General features: G+C 48.6%; 1 pseudogene; it reads left to right on the forward strand.

Moving 5' to 3' along the window:
- The first annotated feature begins 241 nt into the window (after positions 1-241).
- On the forward strand, positions 242-3,572 carry LOC128567470 (protein phosphatase 1 regulatory subunit 26-like; annotated as a pseudogene).
- Positions 3,573-14,035: the final 10,463 nt, after the last annotated feature.

A 14,035-nucleotide genomic window follows, 5' to 3' on the forward strand; every position in this document is an offset into this window, starting at 1 on the left:
ACCTTTTGAGGACGTGAGACTCACAGAAGAGTAAAGTGTTGCTTCTCTGCACCTCCCTCCCTGTCTACTAGAATGTTCCTCATGAACGCCCCTCCAGTGGTTGCTCTCCAGTCCAAATAGGAGGCCTTTGACCTGCTGGGGAGCTCTAGGTCTCTCGGGTGCTTTTCAGAGTCAAAAGAGGGTGTCGAGAGAAAATCTGTGAGTGCCAAAGTGCAGATGATCCTCAGCTCCCTGCAGCACGATGAGGCTGCTCTGGGCACCACCAAGAAGCCAGAGGGCCAAGAGGTGCCGAGACGTCCCGCTGGCTGCCAACCTTGCTGAGAGCAAAGAGCAACCTGCATTCCCTGCCTGTGGTCGTGCTGACAATTTTGACCCCGTGGGGGAGGAGGAAGCTGCAGACCTTGGCCCCTTGGTCCTGGATTTGGACAGTGACGATTCTGTGGACTGGGACATTGAGAAGGCCAAGAGCAGAGGTCCAGCAGGGCCCAGACTGGTGAAGGCCAGCCTGCTGGGGCCCAGCCCTCCAGAGCCACAGGCGGGGCCAGTAGATGCAAACCTCAACAGTGTCCTGGCTGCTCTGTGTCCCCCAAAACTTGTCCCTGGCAGCCATGTGGGAGCCAGCAAGGACCAAGGCTCCACCTCCCCGGTTAGTTTCAGCAGCCATGACTTCTGTAAACAGAGATCAGGGCAGAAATAGAGCAGTGTATCAATGAGAAAAGGCAACATGAAACCCAAAAACGTGATGGGTCCGTGGATAAAAAACTAGAGCCAAATGAAAATTCGGCCAAATCACTGCTTAAATCCTGCAAAGAGCTGACCATTAAGGGGGCGCCACAGCAGGATCTGACGGCACCCTCTAAGGAATTTGTCTTCCGAAAACCTGCCAGGTTCACCAAGGTGAATGCACAGCCCAGAAGCCTCAGGTTTAAGGTCACCTCCGAGCCAGAGACCATGGGCAGCACAAAGCTGGTAGCCTTCAAGCCTGCCACCTCCTGCTGCCCTGCAGAAGCCGCAGAGTAAGGGCAGGGTTAAGAGGAGTGTTGGCACCACAAGGTGGGGAAAGCGGGTCAGGAGTGTGGCCCTGGTGCCTGAGGGGTCTAACTCCAGCAGTGATGACGGCATCGAGGCGGCCATCCAGCTGTACCAGCCGGAGAAGACAAGGAAGGAGGCCAGTGGGGGCCCGCCACAGAGAGCCCAGTGCCGGGAGGACAAGAGGCCCAACCCACTCACAGACACCACAAGCAGTGCCCAGAAGGTGCCTTGCCTGAAGCCCATAGGAAAACACCCAGCAGGAAGAAGTCTGTGGCTGCTAAGCCTGCTGAGCCCGGCCCGAGGGACCTTGATGCCAGCCACACGACCAAGCTGCCAAAGGAAACCAAAACTCCTCTTACAATAAGCACAGTTTCCAGAAGCGAGTTTGTGGAATAATCCTCATGCCAGGCAGACACGTCCACCGAGCTGATGTGTGCGGAAGCTATCCTGGACATTTCCAAGACAATCCTGCAAGCCCACTCTTCTACTCCCCGAACGTGCCTTCCTGCTCTGGCGGTGATAGCTGCTCCGTGGACAGTGACAATAGCATAGAGCCCTCAAGGCTCCGTCAGGGAGTTCACTAGCCAGAGCTGAAAGGGACCCTCAGGCTGCATAGAGGCCACTGTCACCACCAGGTCCCAACAGCCAGACTGGTGGCCCCAGGGCCCCTCTCCCTAAAACACCAAACCTGTCACTATGCTGTAAAAGGAAATACACGGGCAGCAGCCACAGTAAGGCCATCCACACCCAAGAAAACGAGGGAGGTGGTGAAAGAGGGTGGCCAGGACATTGACCACACACTGGGGACAGTGAGCCTGGCTGCAATGGACAAGACCTGCCCAGCCAGAGCAAAGCTGGCAAAGCACCTGGGAGGGAGGGTGAGGCCAGGGGGCCCAGTGGTGCACATGTGCCTCAGGGCCACTGTAAGGCAGTTGAGATGAGGGGGGTAGATGAGAAAGAGAGCTCTGAGGACAAGAGCAGCTCACTGGACAGTGACAAGGACCTTGACGCGGCATTAAGGACTTGTTAAGATCCAAATGAAAGCTTAAGAAGAGGTACAAAGATCCCAGGGCTGCATGTAAGAAGAAGGTCAGGTTCAGCACTACTGAGACACAGTTCTTGGATAAGCCAGGTGGGTGCCAGAGAGACTGGAAAGACAGAACCCCACAGGTGCTGAAAAGCTGCCTCTCCAAGTCCAACAGAGACAGTGGAGAGAGCCCCGTGAAAAGACCTCCAAGCATCTTTGGCAGTGTGACAGAGCAAACCAAGCTTGAGGGTACTGAGGACCAGGATGTGGCCCCAACCTTCCGATTAAGGAGAAACACTTCCAAAGGGAATCTGTTCCCTGGTGAGCATCAGAGTCCAGCTCCAAGCCCCAGCTTCCTGTCTGATGACAGTTCTGTGGACAGCAACCATAGCATCGAACTAGAGATTAGGAAGTTTTTGGCGGAAAAGGCTAAGGAATCCGTGAGCAGCTCAGAAGTTCAAGCAGAGGGTGCCCCCACTCTTGGCATGGGGGGCCCTGCCAGGCTGGAGGGGTCATGCAGGAAAGAGCCAGCCCTGCAGCCCAGGGTGTGCACTCGGAGCCAGAGGGTTAAGGGGGCCCCTCAGCTGACCTGGGGACTACGAGGAGCTGAGGGAGCTGGAATGCAGAGGGGGACTGGCCTCTTCAGCCAGGGCAGGAAGAGCCCGGCTGAGTTCTGAGCCTGGCCAGAGGCACCAGTGGGAATGTCTCTGCCAAGGGGTCTCCAAATAGGAGGAATGTTTATGCCCACAAAGACCAGGGCCCATGAGGGGTGGAGCCTGCTGTCGCCAACAGTGCTTTTGGTCACCTGCCCAGCTGTGCTGAAGCAGGCACCAAGGCAGGACGTGCCCAGGGGTCCTTCCATGTTACTTACAGGAGCCGGAGCTTCCTGACTCCCAGCTCAGGAGCTGCGAGGGACAATTGACCCCACGCCGACTTCATCCTCCCTTGGAGCGACTTTGCCCACCAGAGTCGGCTGCCCAGCCCGTGGGCGCTGAACTCGGAAGGCAGACTCAGTGCGGAGAGGGGGTCTGGGGAGCAAGCGAGAGAAGCATCCTGAAGGCCTGGCCAGGGGACCACCTAGCCTCCCTTTCACAGGTTCCTCCCCGCTGCTGTCCACTCAGCTCTTCCACTTTGGAAAGAATGTGTCCTGGAGGGGCAAGCAGGCCAGTTTCTTCAGCCCCCACCCAGGGCTGCCTTTGCAGGGCCCGTCCTTCTCAGCCTTCAGGGAGGCCCAGACCGGGCCCAGCCCTATGTTTGGAAGCCCACACCTGCTCCGGAAGAAGGATGGTGGGGCCTGGCCACAGGGAAGGCCCAGGCAGGGCTCGGTTTGCATGACAGGAGGAACTCGGGCCCAGAGGAAAATATTCTAGACCTGCAGTATCCACAAAGCGTCGTGGACAAGGACAACCAGGACCAGGAGGCCCTGGGCAGTGACGCCAAGGACTTCAGCGACACCGCCATGGAGGATGGCGGTGGCTGCTCTGTAGTGAAGGGCAAAGCTCTCAAGTTGTGAGTGTGCATCCTGGTGTTCGTAGCATTTGTGGAAAGCGGTCTGTGTGTGTGTGTTCCTGAGCACCTGTGTAGGTGGTGTTCGTGAGTACAGAGCGTGGCGCTGTCCGTTACACGTGTCCCTGTACATATGTACACTGACATGAAACCATGGTTTTATTTAACAGATGTGTCCTGGTAAATTTGATTTTTGTAGCTTTTTGTAAATTATTTAAAGTGCTGTAAAAAGTGGTTTTGGAAAATATTGTCGTTCACTTTTGTAGGGTATCCCTGACTGCCGTTTTCTGTGGTCTGCTTCCAAGTCTTAGATTAGGAAACATTTGCTTCTTACCATCATGGCAGGTTCACAGACACTGTGAGGCCGCTGCTGTCCAGTAGACCGCTGGTGACAGTGTCCAGTGGTACCACCATTCAAGCTGAGAGAGGCAGCAGTCGCCCTCGCCAAGAATCACCGAAATGCCCAAAGGTGTCTTTTGGGAACCTCCCAGGACAACACTTTTTGTACAAAGGACCTCCCACCCCAGTCCCTTGAGGCCAAAGCAGGTCTTCTGAAAATGGCAGTCACAGCCTTCTGCTGAAAAATGTTTTGAACCACAAAGGTCAACTAGCCGGGCCACTGCATGTGGAGGCCAGGAGAGCCCTGCTGTGGCTCTGGAGCCCCAGTTGGCTAATATCTGTCCAGTCACTAGATGATTCTAAATCTACCTCTTTTTATATGGAGGAAAAAAATTGACAAACTATAGTTATTCACACTTGAGTTTTGGCAGACACTTTCTCAAAAATAGATCTCATAAAACTGTCACTTCAAAGAAAATAGCTGACAGTGTTTGTTGTCAATGATAAAATCTGAACTTTCAATAAGAATTAAAATTTTGGAAAAATTGTGTTTACCACTGTGAGCTTGACAGCTTCCCATACTTCAGGACTTTTCTAATGATATTCCAATGTTGATACTAATAAATGTGCTTTTTAGATATTGAATAATCAAATTACCAACATGTAGAAATGTACACAACTCAGTGAACCACTATTTTTAAATGACCAATGTATGTTATTAAGCAATCATCTCAAGTAAAAGGTATTCAAAGTGCAAGATGAGTGGATTTTAATGTGAGGGAGTATGAGAAATTTATTGATATACTTTGGCCGTGCATGGTGGCTCATGCCTGTAATCCCAGCTCCTTGGAAGGCCCAGGTGGAAAGATTGCTTGAAGCCAGGAGTTTGAGACCAGCCTGGGCAACATAGTAAGACTTTGTCTCTAAAAAAAAATTAAATGAAAAAATTAGCCGGGTGTGGTAGCACATGCCTATGGTCCTAGCTACTCGGGAAGCTGAAGCAAAAGGATCCCTCAAGCCCAGGAATTCAAGGTGACAGTGAGCTATGATGATGCCACTGCACTCTAGCCTGGGTGACAGAGCAAGACCCTATGTCAAAAAAAATAAAAGGAAGAAGAAGAAGTTTATTGAATGTTTCATTGTTATGGTTTCCTAGAATTCTATATTGAATGAAACCAAACTACCACTTCTCTTTTTTTTAGAAATATGATTTTACTTTATTATCCAAGCTGCAGTCCAGTGGCCCAATCATAACTCCCTACAACCTCAAACTCCTGGGCTCATAGGATCCGCCTGCCTTGGCTTCCCAAAGTGCTAAGATTATAGCCATCAACTACCACTCCTGATCTAGGAAATCTCGAGATTGGGTGTAGTATCAGAGAAGAACACCCACAATTATCTAAAATGGAGATTAAAGTACTCCTCCCTTTTTCTGTTACATATCTGTGTAAGGCCAGATTTTTCTCATATCTGTCAACTAAAACAGCACACCACAATAGACTAAATGCAGAAGCAGCTATAAGATGCCAGATTAATCTAATAAAACATTACAGAGGTTTGCAAAATATAAAACAATATCACTCTTGTCAGTAAATTATTTTTGTTTGGGGAAACACAAATCTTTTAAAAGTATGTTATTTATGTTGACCTGTAATGGGTTTATTGTTGTGATTTTTAAATGAATTAGTAAGTTAACATCTGTTAAATTTCTCTGTTTTAATTTCTACAGTAAAATTTTGTATTGACTTTTATGCAATCATCTATAGTAAATCTTACGATAAGTATTGACAAATGTAACTCACATAAAATCTCTTTGGGGTTCTCAGTTATTTTTTTAAAACGTAAAAGAATCCTGAGACTAAATAGGTTGACAGCCCTTAAGTTACGATATTCTGTCATTTTAAGGTTGTGGGCCAGCAGTGGTAGGGAAGACTGGCTGTGTTCAAGGATTGGACGGGAGCCTTCTGCTGCAGGATGGGGAGCTGGTGAGGCCTGGAGCTGAGGCAGGGACAATGGGACTGGCCAGGGGATGTGATGTAAATGCATCATGAAAACTGGGAACACTGTGGCATATTTAGGGTTGGCTGTAATGCTGAAGCCCATTAGACCTTGGCCCTGGGGTAGACATGGTCCCTTCTGAAGGGAGCGGTCATTTCCAGTGCCAGTTATTTTGGAAGAGACAGCCAAGAAGCAGAAATTAAACAGGTAAGAAGGAGTGGCTCTTGCTCCAGTTGTTCTGGTTAAAGACTAGAGGAGTCAAGGTAACTGGGCACACGTTCTACTTGGCAAGCATCCATCCCAAGGACACAGAGGGCAAGCTAGGGTGGGGCAGATCTACAGGCTCCACAGAGAAAGGTCCTGTGCTACACGTGCCCTGTATCTGTTTCCCTTCTGTTACCCCTGAGTTTCTAGTGCAGTGATTTTCAACTGACGTGCCACAGCACATTGGTGTGCTGTGAGAGGATCTTAAGCATGCCACAAAAATTTTTCAAGATCGGCTCGGCACCCACAGCTCAGTGTTTAGGGCACTGGCCATATATACCAGGGCTGGTGGGTTCAAACCCAGGCCAAGCCTGCTAAACAACAATGACAACTACAACAAAAAAATAGCCAGGCATTGTGGTGGGCGCCTGTAGTCCCAGCTACTTGGGAGGCTGAGGCAAGAGAATTGTTTAAGCCCAAGAGTTTGAGATTGCTGTGAGCTGTGATGCCATAGCACTCTACTGAGGGCAACATAGTGAAACTCTGCTTCAAAAAATAAATAAATAAATAAATTTTCCCCCAAGATCATCAATTAAATTATTTTCAAAAGACATTCAAAGCCCCATAAGTGTATTCTTCTTTTTACTCTTTTTTTTTTTTGGCCGGGGCTGGGTTTGAACCAGCTACCTCCAGTATATAGGGCCTGTGCTCTACTCCTTTGAGCCACAGGCACTGCCCATGTTTTACTCTTTTTTTGATCAACATAATTTAAGGGTGGCACGGAAGTTTAACTACGGATTCAAGTGTGCCATGAGATAAAAAAGGTTGAAGAATACTGTTCTAATGGGACAAATTTGATCAGATTTTCTCACTTTGTGCCAGCTATGCTAGAAGAAACTAAAAGAAGAGCAATGTGTTTGCGCAGGGAGAATTACAGGCCCTTACCCTGGTTATTATGGGATGGAAGCAATGATTAGAGAGAAGTTCTCAAGGATGGAAATCTTGCAAACCAGATAAGCTGCTGCTTTATTTAGGGACAACTAGACCTTGTTTACAAAAAAGAATTTTCCTTATAAAGGGTGATAGACTGGAGATACGCTTTAGAAGAAAGAATAAATGGAATGAATGGAAAGCACCTGGTGAGGTGACTCCAAAACTTCCTATAGGACGTCTACGTGGAGTTTGAAATACACATTAGACCTCCCTGGTGAAACTGCCCAGAGACAAATATTACATATGTCTGAAGCTCAGGAGGTCCGGCACATAGGAACTGGCTTGAGAAACTTTAACCTATGTAGGTCAGTGGTTCTTAGACTTTGGAGCAATTCAACTACCTCCAGAGGATCATAAAAGAACAAACTGAATCAGAATCTTTAGGAGTTATTGTGACCTATGCCACCGGGAATTTTTTGAAGGCAGAAGAGGTGCTGAGCTCTCCCAGAAAAAAAAGGAGAAAGAGTGAATTCAAAATGTAGCTGTAAGCTTGGCGCCCGTTACGGCACCAGCCACATGTACCGAGGCTGGCAGGTTCGAGCCTGGCCTGGGCCAGCTAAAACAACAATGACAACTGCAACAACAAAAAAATAGCCAGGCGTTGTGGTGGGCACCTGTAGTCCCAGCTACTTGGGAGGCTGAGGCAAGAGAATCACTTAAACCCAAGAGTTTGAGGTTTCTGTGACCTGTGATGCCACGGCACTCTCCTGAGGGCAACATGATGAGACTGTCTCAAAAAAAAAAAATGTAGCTGCAAAGCCAAACCATCTTGTTCCTGAACACTGGCAGTCTGTCAGTAAAGAATGTGGTTAATTCAGTTCCGAGGGGCTGGTATACTCCAGCACATGGCAGAGGGCGCAGAGCCAGGCAGGGGCTCAGACCTTCTGCAACCCAATCATCCTTCCTTTCGGCCTTCTTCCCACAACACACCCTCCTCACCCACAGCCCCGTCATGTGGGCCATGTGAAAACACCCCAAGGTATCTCCCCTTGACCCCCCACCAGGGGTACCTTCCCACTCTCCCTACATAGTGATGTCTTATGCTTCAAGGCACCAGTGGTACAGCCACTGCACTCCCTGCACAAGGGGCTCAGGAGAACATACACCTTATCCAGAGACAGGGACAAGGAAGAAATATTGCAAAATGGTGTCCCCAGGCAGGGCAAGATACAGAGGCACTGCCTGTGTCTAGCCCTTTAGTCAGAGAGAAGAGGATCAGGAACCCCAGTCTCTCCCTCTGCCTCCCAGTGGGTGCCGTGTAGCCCACTGACACACACGTCTCAGGCTGCCTGACAATCTGCCCTGCCCCATCCTTGATTAATCTTGCCATTGTTGCTCTGAGAGGCAGACATGTTGATGGCAAGAACCCTGTTGCCACTGCCAGAAGCCGGGTCTGCTGCTGGCCCCTCCAACTTCCAAGTAGAACAAGCCTCATTTGTAAATAGGGTCCAAGTTCATACTTAACTCTGGGGCGGTTGTGAGAATCTGAGAATAGATGTTGGGAAAAAAATGCTTAGAAGATATAAAACAGACAGGCCTTCAAATGTTTCTTTCTTTCATTTTTGACATCCAAAGGTTTTGTAAAGCCTTCTTTTCTTTCTTGCTTATAAAAGTCATACACAGGCTTGGCGCCCGTAGTTCAGTGGTTAGGGCGCAGGCCACTTGCACCAGGGCTAGTGCATTTGAACCCCGCCTGAGCCTGCTAAACAAACAAACAAACAATCAAAAAAATAGCCGGGCATTGTGGCAGGTGCCAGTCCCAGCTACTAGTAGTTTCAGCTACTAGAGAGGCTGAGGCAAGAGAACCTGAGGCAAGAGAATCACTTGAGCCCAAGGGTTTGCGGGTTTGAAGAATTAAGACTCAGGAATGTGAGCTGTGACGCCATAGCACTCTACTGAGGATGACATAATGAAACTTTGTCTCCAAAAAAAAAAAAAGCATGCACGGAGGCTGGCTGTGGTGGTTCACACCTGTAATCTGAGCACTCTGAGATACTAAGGGAGGAGGATCACTTGAGCTTAGTTCAAGATCAGCCTGAGCAAGAGTGAGATCCCATCTCTACTAAAGATAGAAAAATTAGCTGGGTGTTGTGGTGGGCAGTTGTAGTCCCAGCTACTTAGGGGGCTGAAGCAGGAGGATTACTTACTTGAACCCAGGAGTTTGAGGTTGCTGTGAGCTAGGCTGGGCGACAGAGTGAGACTCTGTCTCAAAAATAATAACAGCAATAATAATAATTTAAAAAATAAAGGGTGTGAATATTTGAAGGCTCTTTGTGCATGTATGTATTGTGACCATTGTTTTCCCTTTTCCCTAGAGTTGGAAGCTCAAAGACTGAAACGACATGTCATAAATCACACAGCTAATCCAGAGAAAAAGACAGGGCAAGGTGCTCCCCATTCTGTGGTCTAAGCACAACACAAAAGAAAAGGCTATGCCTTCCTGCAGAGCGGCTAATATTGTGAGCTGACAGGCCAGACAGCCCTGTGGGAGAGCAAATGTGGAACAAAGGCTGATGCTGTAAGAACAGCCTGGGGCTCAGGGCACCTGGGCTCTTCTGAGGGTTCTTCTGCTGAGTCTAATTCCTCAAGTGTCTTTGGCCTCAAGTTCAGTCCTGTAAGAAGATGGCTTGGACTGGGTCCAACACCTCAGCTGCTCAGATACATCACCCCTCCCCCAAAACCAAACCCAGAAACATTTCAGTCTCAGTTATGCATAGAAAGACCAAACATGTTCATTCACTCCAGCTTAAGATAGTAACTGTTTGCTCTCTGGCCTTAAAATCGATCCAGCTGGATCCCAAAAGCAGCAGGTTGGGGTTAATGACACAGCCAGCTGTAGAAAACAATGCCCAGGCCGGAATCTGCCGGAGAGTGTTAGCAGAATGCAGTCCTTTCAAGATCAGGTCAGATGGTTGGGAAACACTTCTCCTGCTGTGTCTCAGCGCTGGGCTCCACTGTCAGCTCTGTAAAGAGATCTCCTGCCTGCCCCAGTCCTGGGGACAGTCACAGGGCATCAGTACCAGCAGTCCAGGGTGCCAATAAACTGCCTGTTCCTTGTGTGCACACCGGTGCCCATTGGCAGCTGCCAGCACTGCCTTTCCGGGGTCCTCAGGGCACAGACACTGCTGTTCTTGGTTGTTTTTCCAAGTGACAGGAACTTGGGAAACTACATCAGCAATTATAAAATCGAAGCCAAAGGGACAAGGTGGGTGGGGGCCATAGTTTATCAGATGCTGACACTCAGCCTGCTACTTCTAGAATGCAAGGGTGAGTGCCTCTGTTCTGAGGGTAGGACCACAGTCCTGGGATCTGTGGGAAGCAGCTCATACCACACTTCTGCAACTCTGTCTGGCCTCCAGAGGCAAGATGAGGATGAACCCATACACATGCCGCAACATTTTGAGTCTGCAAAAATGTTTGCCCCTCTGGCGGAAGATCCACCTCATCTCTCTCAGAAAGAGGAATGATGATTTCAGGGAAGAAACCCAGGAGGAGACAGGATGGTCTGTGTAAAGTGTGTATGGCCAGGATATGGGGTGCTGGGAAGCCATGTCCCTGACAGGGGATGTCATTTCATAACATACGACATTCATTCATATGGCATGTCATTTTATAAACAGAAGCACATATACACAGAAGAGCACACCGTTTGCAAGAACATTTTCAAACAAAAAGATAAACACCTATACATGGTGGCCTGGGGGAAAGAAAAAGAATGAAGTTAGAGCTGGGCAGTAATCAGTTCTGGCACATGAAAAAGGGAAGCCTTGCAGGGGTCAATGACGAGAACACACCATGAACTTGAGGGCCAACATTTTTCAAAGAAAGTCCATGAACTTGAGGGCCAACACTTTTCAAAGAAAGTATGGAAAAAGAGATAAAAGAATGATTTTGAAAGCCCTTGAGCTTGTTTTTATAAAGGGAGGAGTTCCCCCACGTGGGACAGAAGGTTTGGGCCGCCTTCAGTTCTCAGCCCTAGGAGCACACTTGTGTCCGAAGGGGACCCTAGAAAAGACACTGAATGCCTATCTCAGTTGGCAAGGGGCAAGCCAGGCTTTGGGGTTTAAACAGAGTCAGATACCATGAGTAGCCAGAGCCGAGAGGGCTGCGCCGACATATCCTTAATGTGACATTTGGGGTACTGCGGAGGATAAGTGGTCTTGCCAAGAGCTGGAAAGGCAGCATTTGTTGCAGTCAGAGGTGGAGGAAGGTGACTCAGACTGGGCACTGTTTTGGACAATGAACCAGCAGGGAAACCAGAAAGGAAGGAGGGGTGGGGGTGTCCATTAAAGGGCTGGGAGTGGCCAGAAGGGAGCTGAGATGCAAGGAATAGCTATGAAGGGCAAGGAACCGGGCCTCTCACTTCAAAGACTGATGAGAAAGCCAAGACTCAGAGAGGAAATGATTTATCCTGAGATGCATCTGGAACACAGCTACCTGGCTCCATTGGGCTGCCCAGTTCCACGGTCCTATGCAGCCCCCCTGCTTTGCCTGATGGGCACATCCTGTCCTCCCTGTCTGACCAATGCCCCATCTGTAGGGCAGGGGAAAAGTCACCTAAAGGGGGCTGGCAAGTAATTTGAGCTTCCTGAGAAAAAATGAATTAAAAATGAGTTTAGATAGGAATCTGACCAGTTATTATGGCCTATTCCTTTCCCTTTCTCAGGTAAATGTTTTCATCCATGGCAAACTTTCTATTGTCCTCTGAATTCAGGTCTTTTCTTCTTAATCCCTTAATTCGAAAAGCTCACTTGTTTGTTGTTCTTTCACTGTTGCCAGCCAGGCTTGGTGATTGTCTTAAGAAAGTTCTCCAGTTTCCTGCTGCTGTGAGGATCTGTTTGGCCACCCAGTTGAGAAGTTAGGGTCTGAGGGAGGTGGCTGAGAGCATTTCATTTCAGCCAGAATGCATGGAGTGCCCATGGGCCCCCTATGCTAAACGTTCACATTTGGCCAATTTTTACAGGCAAGAAAAGCAAGCCAAAGAGAGGTTATGTAAATTTCAAGTTATGGGCAAGCTCTTACAGAGAGTTGGGTCTTGCTCACATGTGCCCTTCTGCAGCCCAGCCCAGTGACAGCACATGACAGAGACTCCTCAAATGTTCACCAAGCTGAAGGGAGGAACTGAGCTGAGATCTGCCCAGCCTTTTGGCTCCCAGCCTGGTCTTGGCTCCACCGGGCATAAGTTGACCCAGCTTCCACAGGTGACCTGGGCCATGCCACAGCAACATAGGTACTGGCCAGGTCTGCATGTAAACCCTGACTTGCATGGTACAAATTACATAGCAGGAGCTCAATCAGCCCACACTGGTGGCCCTTACAGCTCTGTTCCTGGTTCCCTTGGCCCTGACTGTCAACTTTTTGTCCAGATATATTGATATATTGGCAGAGAGCTTGCCACCAGGGTGAGTCATAGGAAGAATTCCAGAAGAAAACTCAGACTCTCAGGGCTGGAAGGGAAGTGAAAGTCATCTAGTTTTAATGTCCACTCTCCTCCCTGCCTCCTCACCCCAAACTCTCACACATGTGCTGCTTCTCTGCTCTCAGACACACATGTATTCTCCTATTCATTTTTGGACCTGCAGGTACATTTCCAGTTCGTTAACATTTATTGATTGATTAATGCTAATGTAGAGAGGCTACTCGGAGAGGTCATATGCAGGTGTCTTGGCAACAGCCCAGCTGATAGCCAACATTAATCACTAGGCATGTGAGTGGAGATACTTCTATACAATATGCTATGAGAAAGTTCTGAACAAAAGTTATTGGAGCTTAAGGAGAGAGTGATTAATTATTAATGATGGGGACATCAGGGAAGACTTTATTGAGAAGGTGGCAATCGGATGGGCCTTAAAGAATGGGGAATGTCTAGTTTGCCTGTGGATATAACGAGGAGTTAGTCTAAACAAGCTACGACATGACTACAGCCATGAAGGACACCAGGCTTACTATAGCCAACCAGAGAGATCCATTCCATGGTGACACCAGCTCATTGTAGCCAACCAGAGAGATCTATTCCATGGCTGACACCAGGCTTGCTGGAGCCAACCAGAGAAATTCATTCCTCAGGAAGCCCCACGGTGCTCAGTAGGTTCTCAGTGACTAGCTGAGTTTTCAGTAGTCACTGGATGTTGTTTTCTTGCTTCAGGGATCTTGAACAAGACATTGAGGCTCTCTGGCCAGTTTCCCCATTTATCAGGGAAGGGCAGAAGACAGGGAAGATGCTAGGGCAAGTGCAATAGGAGGGATTAGATGGTGCTTTGCAGGGCGTGGAAGATTCTGGCTTTGTCTGCTATCATTTGCTCTCTGTAGGGCCTCTAGCTGGCAACTTAGTCTCACTGAGTCTTAGTTTCTTCATTTATAAAGAGAGAAGGCAATTTCTGTACCACCTACCTCTTATTTATCAATGAAAATCTTTTGAGAAACACCTCGACTACATGGACAAAGATGAGTGCCATGACTATCACCAGGGCCAACCATTCTGGTGCCCTGGGCATATTAGTTCTTGGCCTTGCCCTGAATGCACTTCCACCCTCCCAGGGCTTCCATTTAAAGTGCATGTGTGTTCTAGTTTCTCTTGCTGTATAACAAACCATCCCACAAAACAACCATTTGGCGATGTCATAAAACAACCATTGTCTGGAAGATTCTGAGAGTTAGAAATTTAAACAGGGCTCAGCAAGGATTGCTTATCTCTATTCCACTGTATCTGAGGAGACTGGCATGGTGGCTCACACCTGTAATCCTAACATTCTTGGAGGCTGAGGCAGGTGGACATCTTGAGATCAGGAGTTTGAGACCAGTGTAAGCAAGAGCATAACCCTATCTCTAAAAAAAAATAAGCAAGTGTTGTGGGAGGCACCTGTAGTCCCAGCTACTTGGGAGGCTGAGGCAAGAGGATCACTGGAGCCAAAGAATTGAGGTTGCTGTGAGCTATGA

This window comes from Nycticebus coucang, chromosome 16 (genome assembly GCF_027406575.1).
Source record: "Nycticebus coucang isolate mNycCou1 chromosome 16, mNycCou1.pri, whole genome shotgun sequence".
Taxonomy (NCBI): Eukaryota; Metazoa; Chordata; class Mammalia; order Primates; family Lorisidae; genus Nycticebus; species Nycticebus coucang.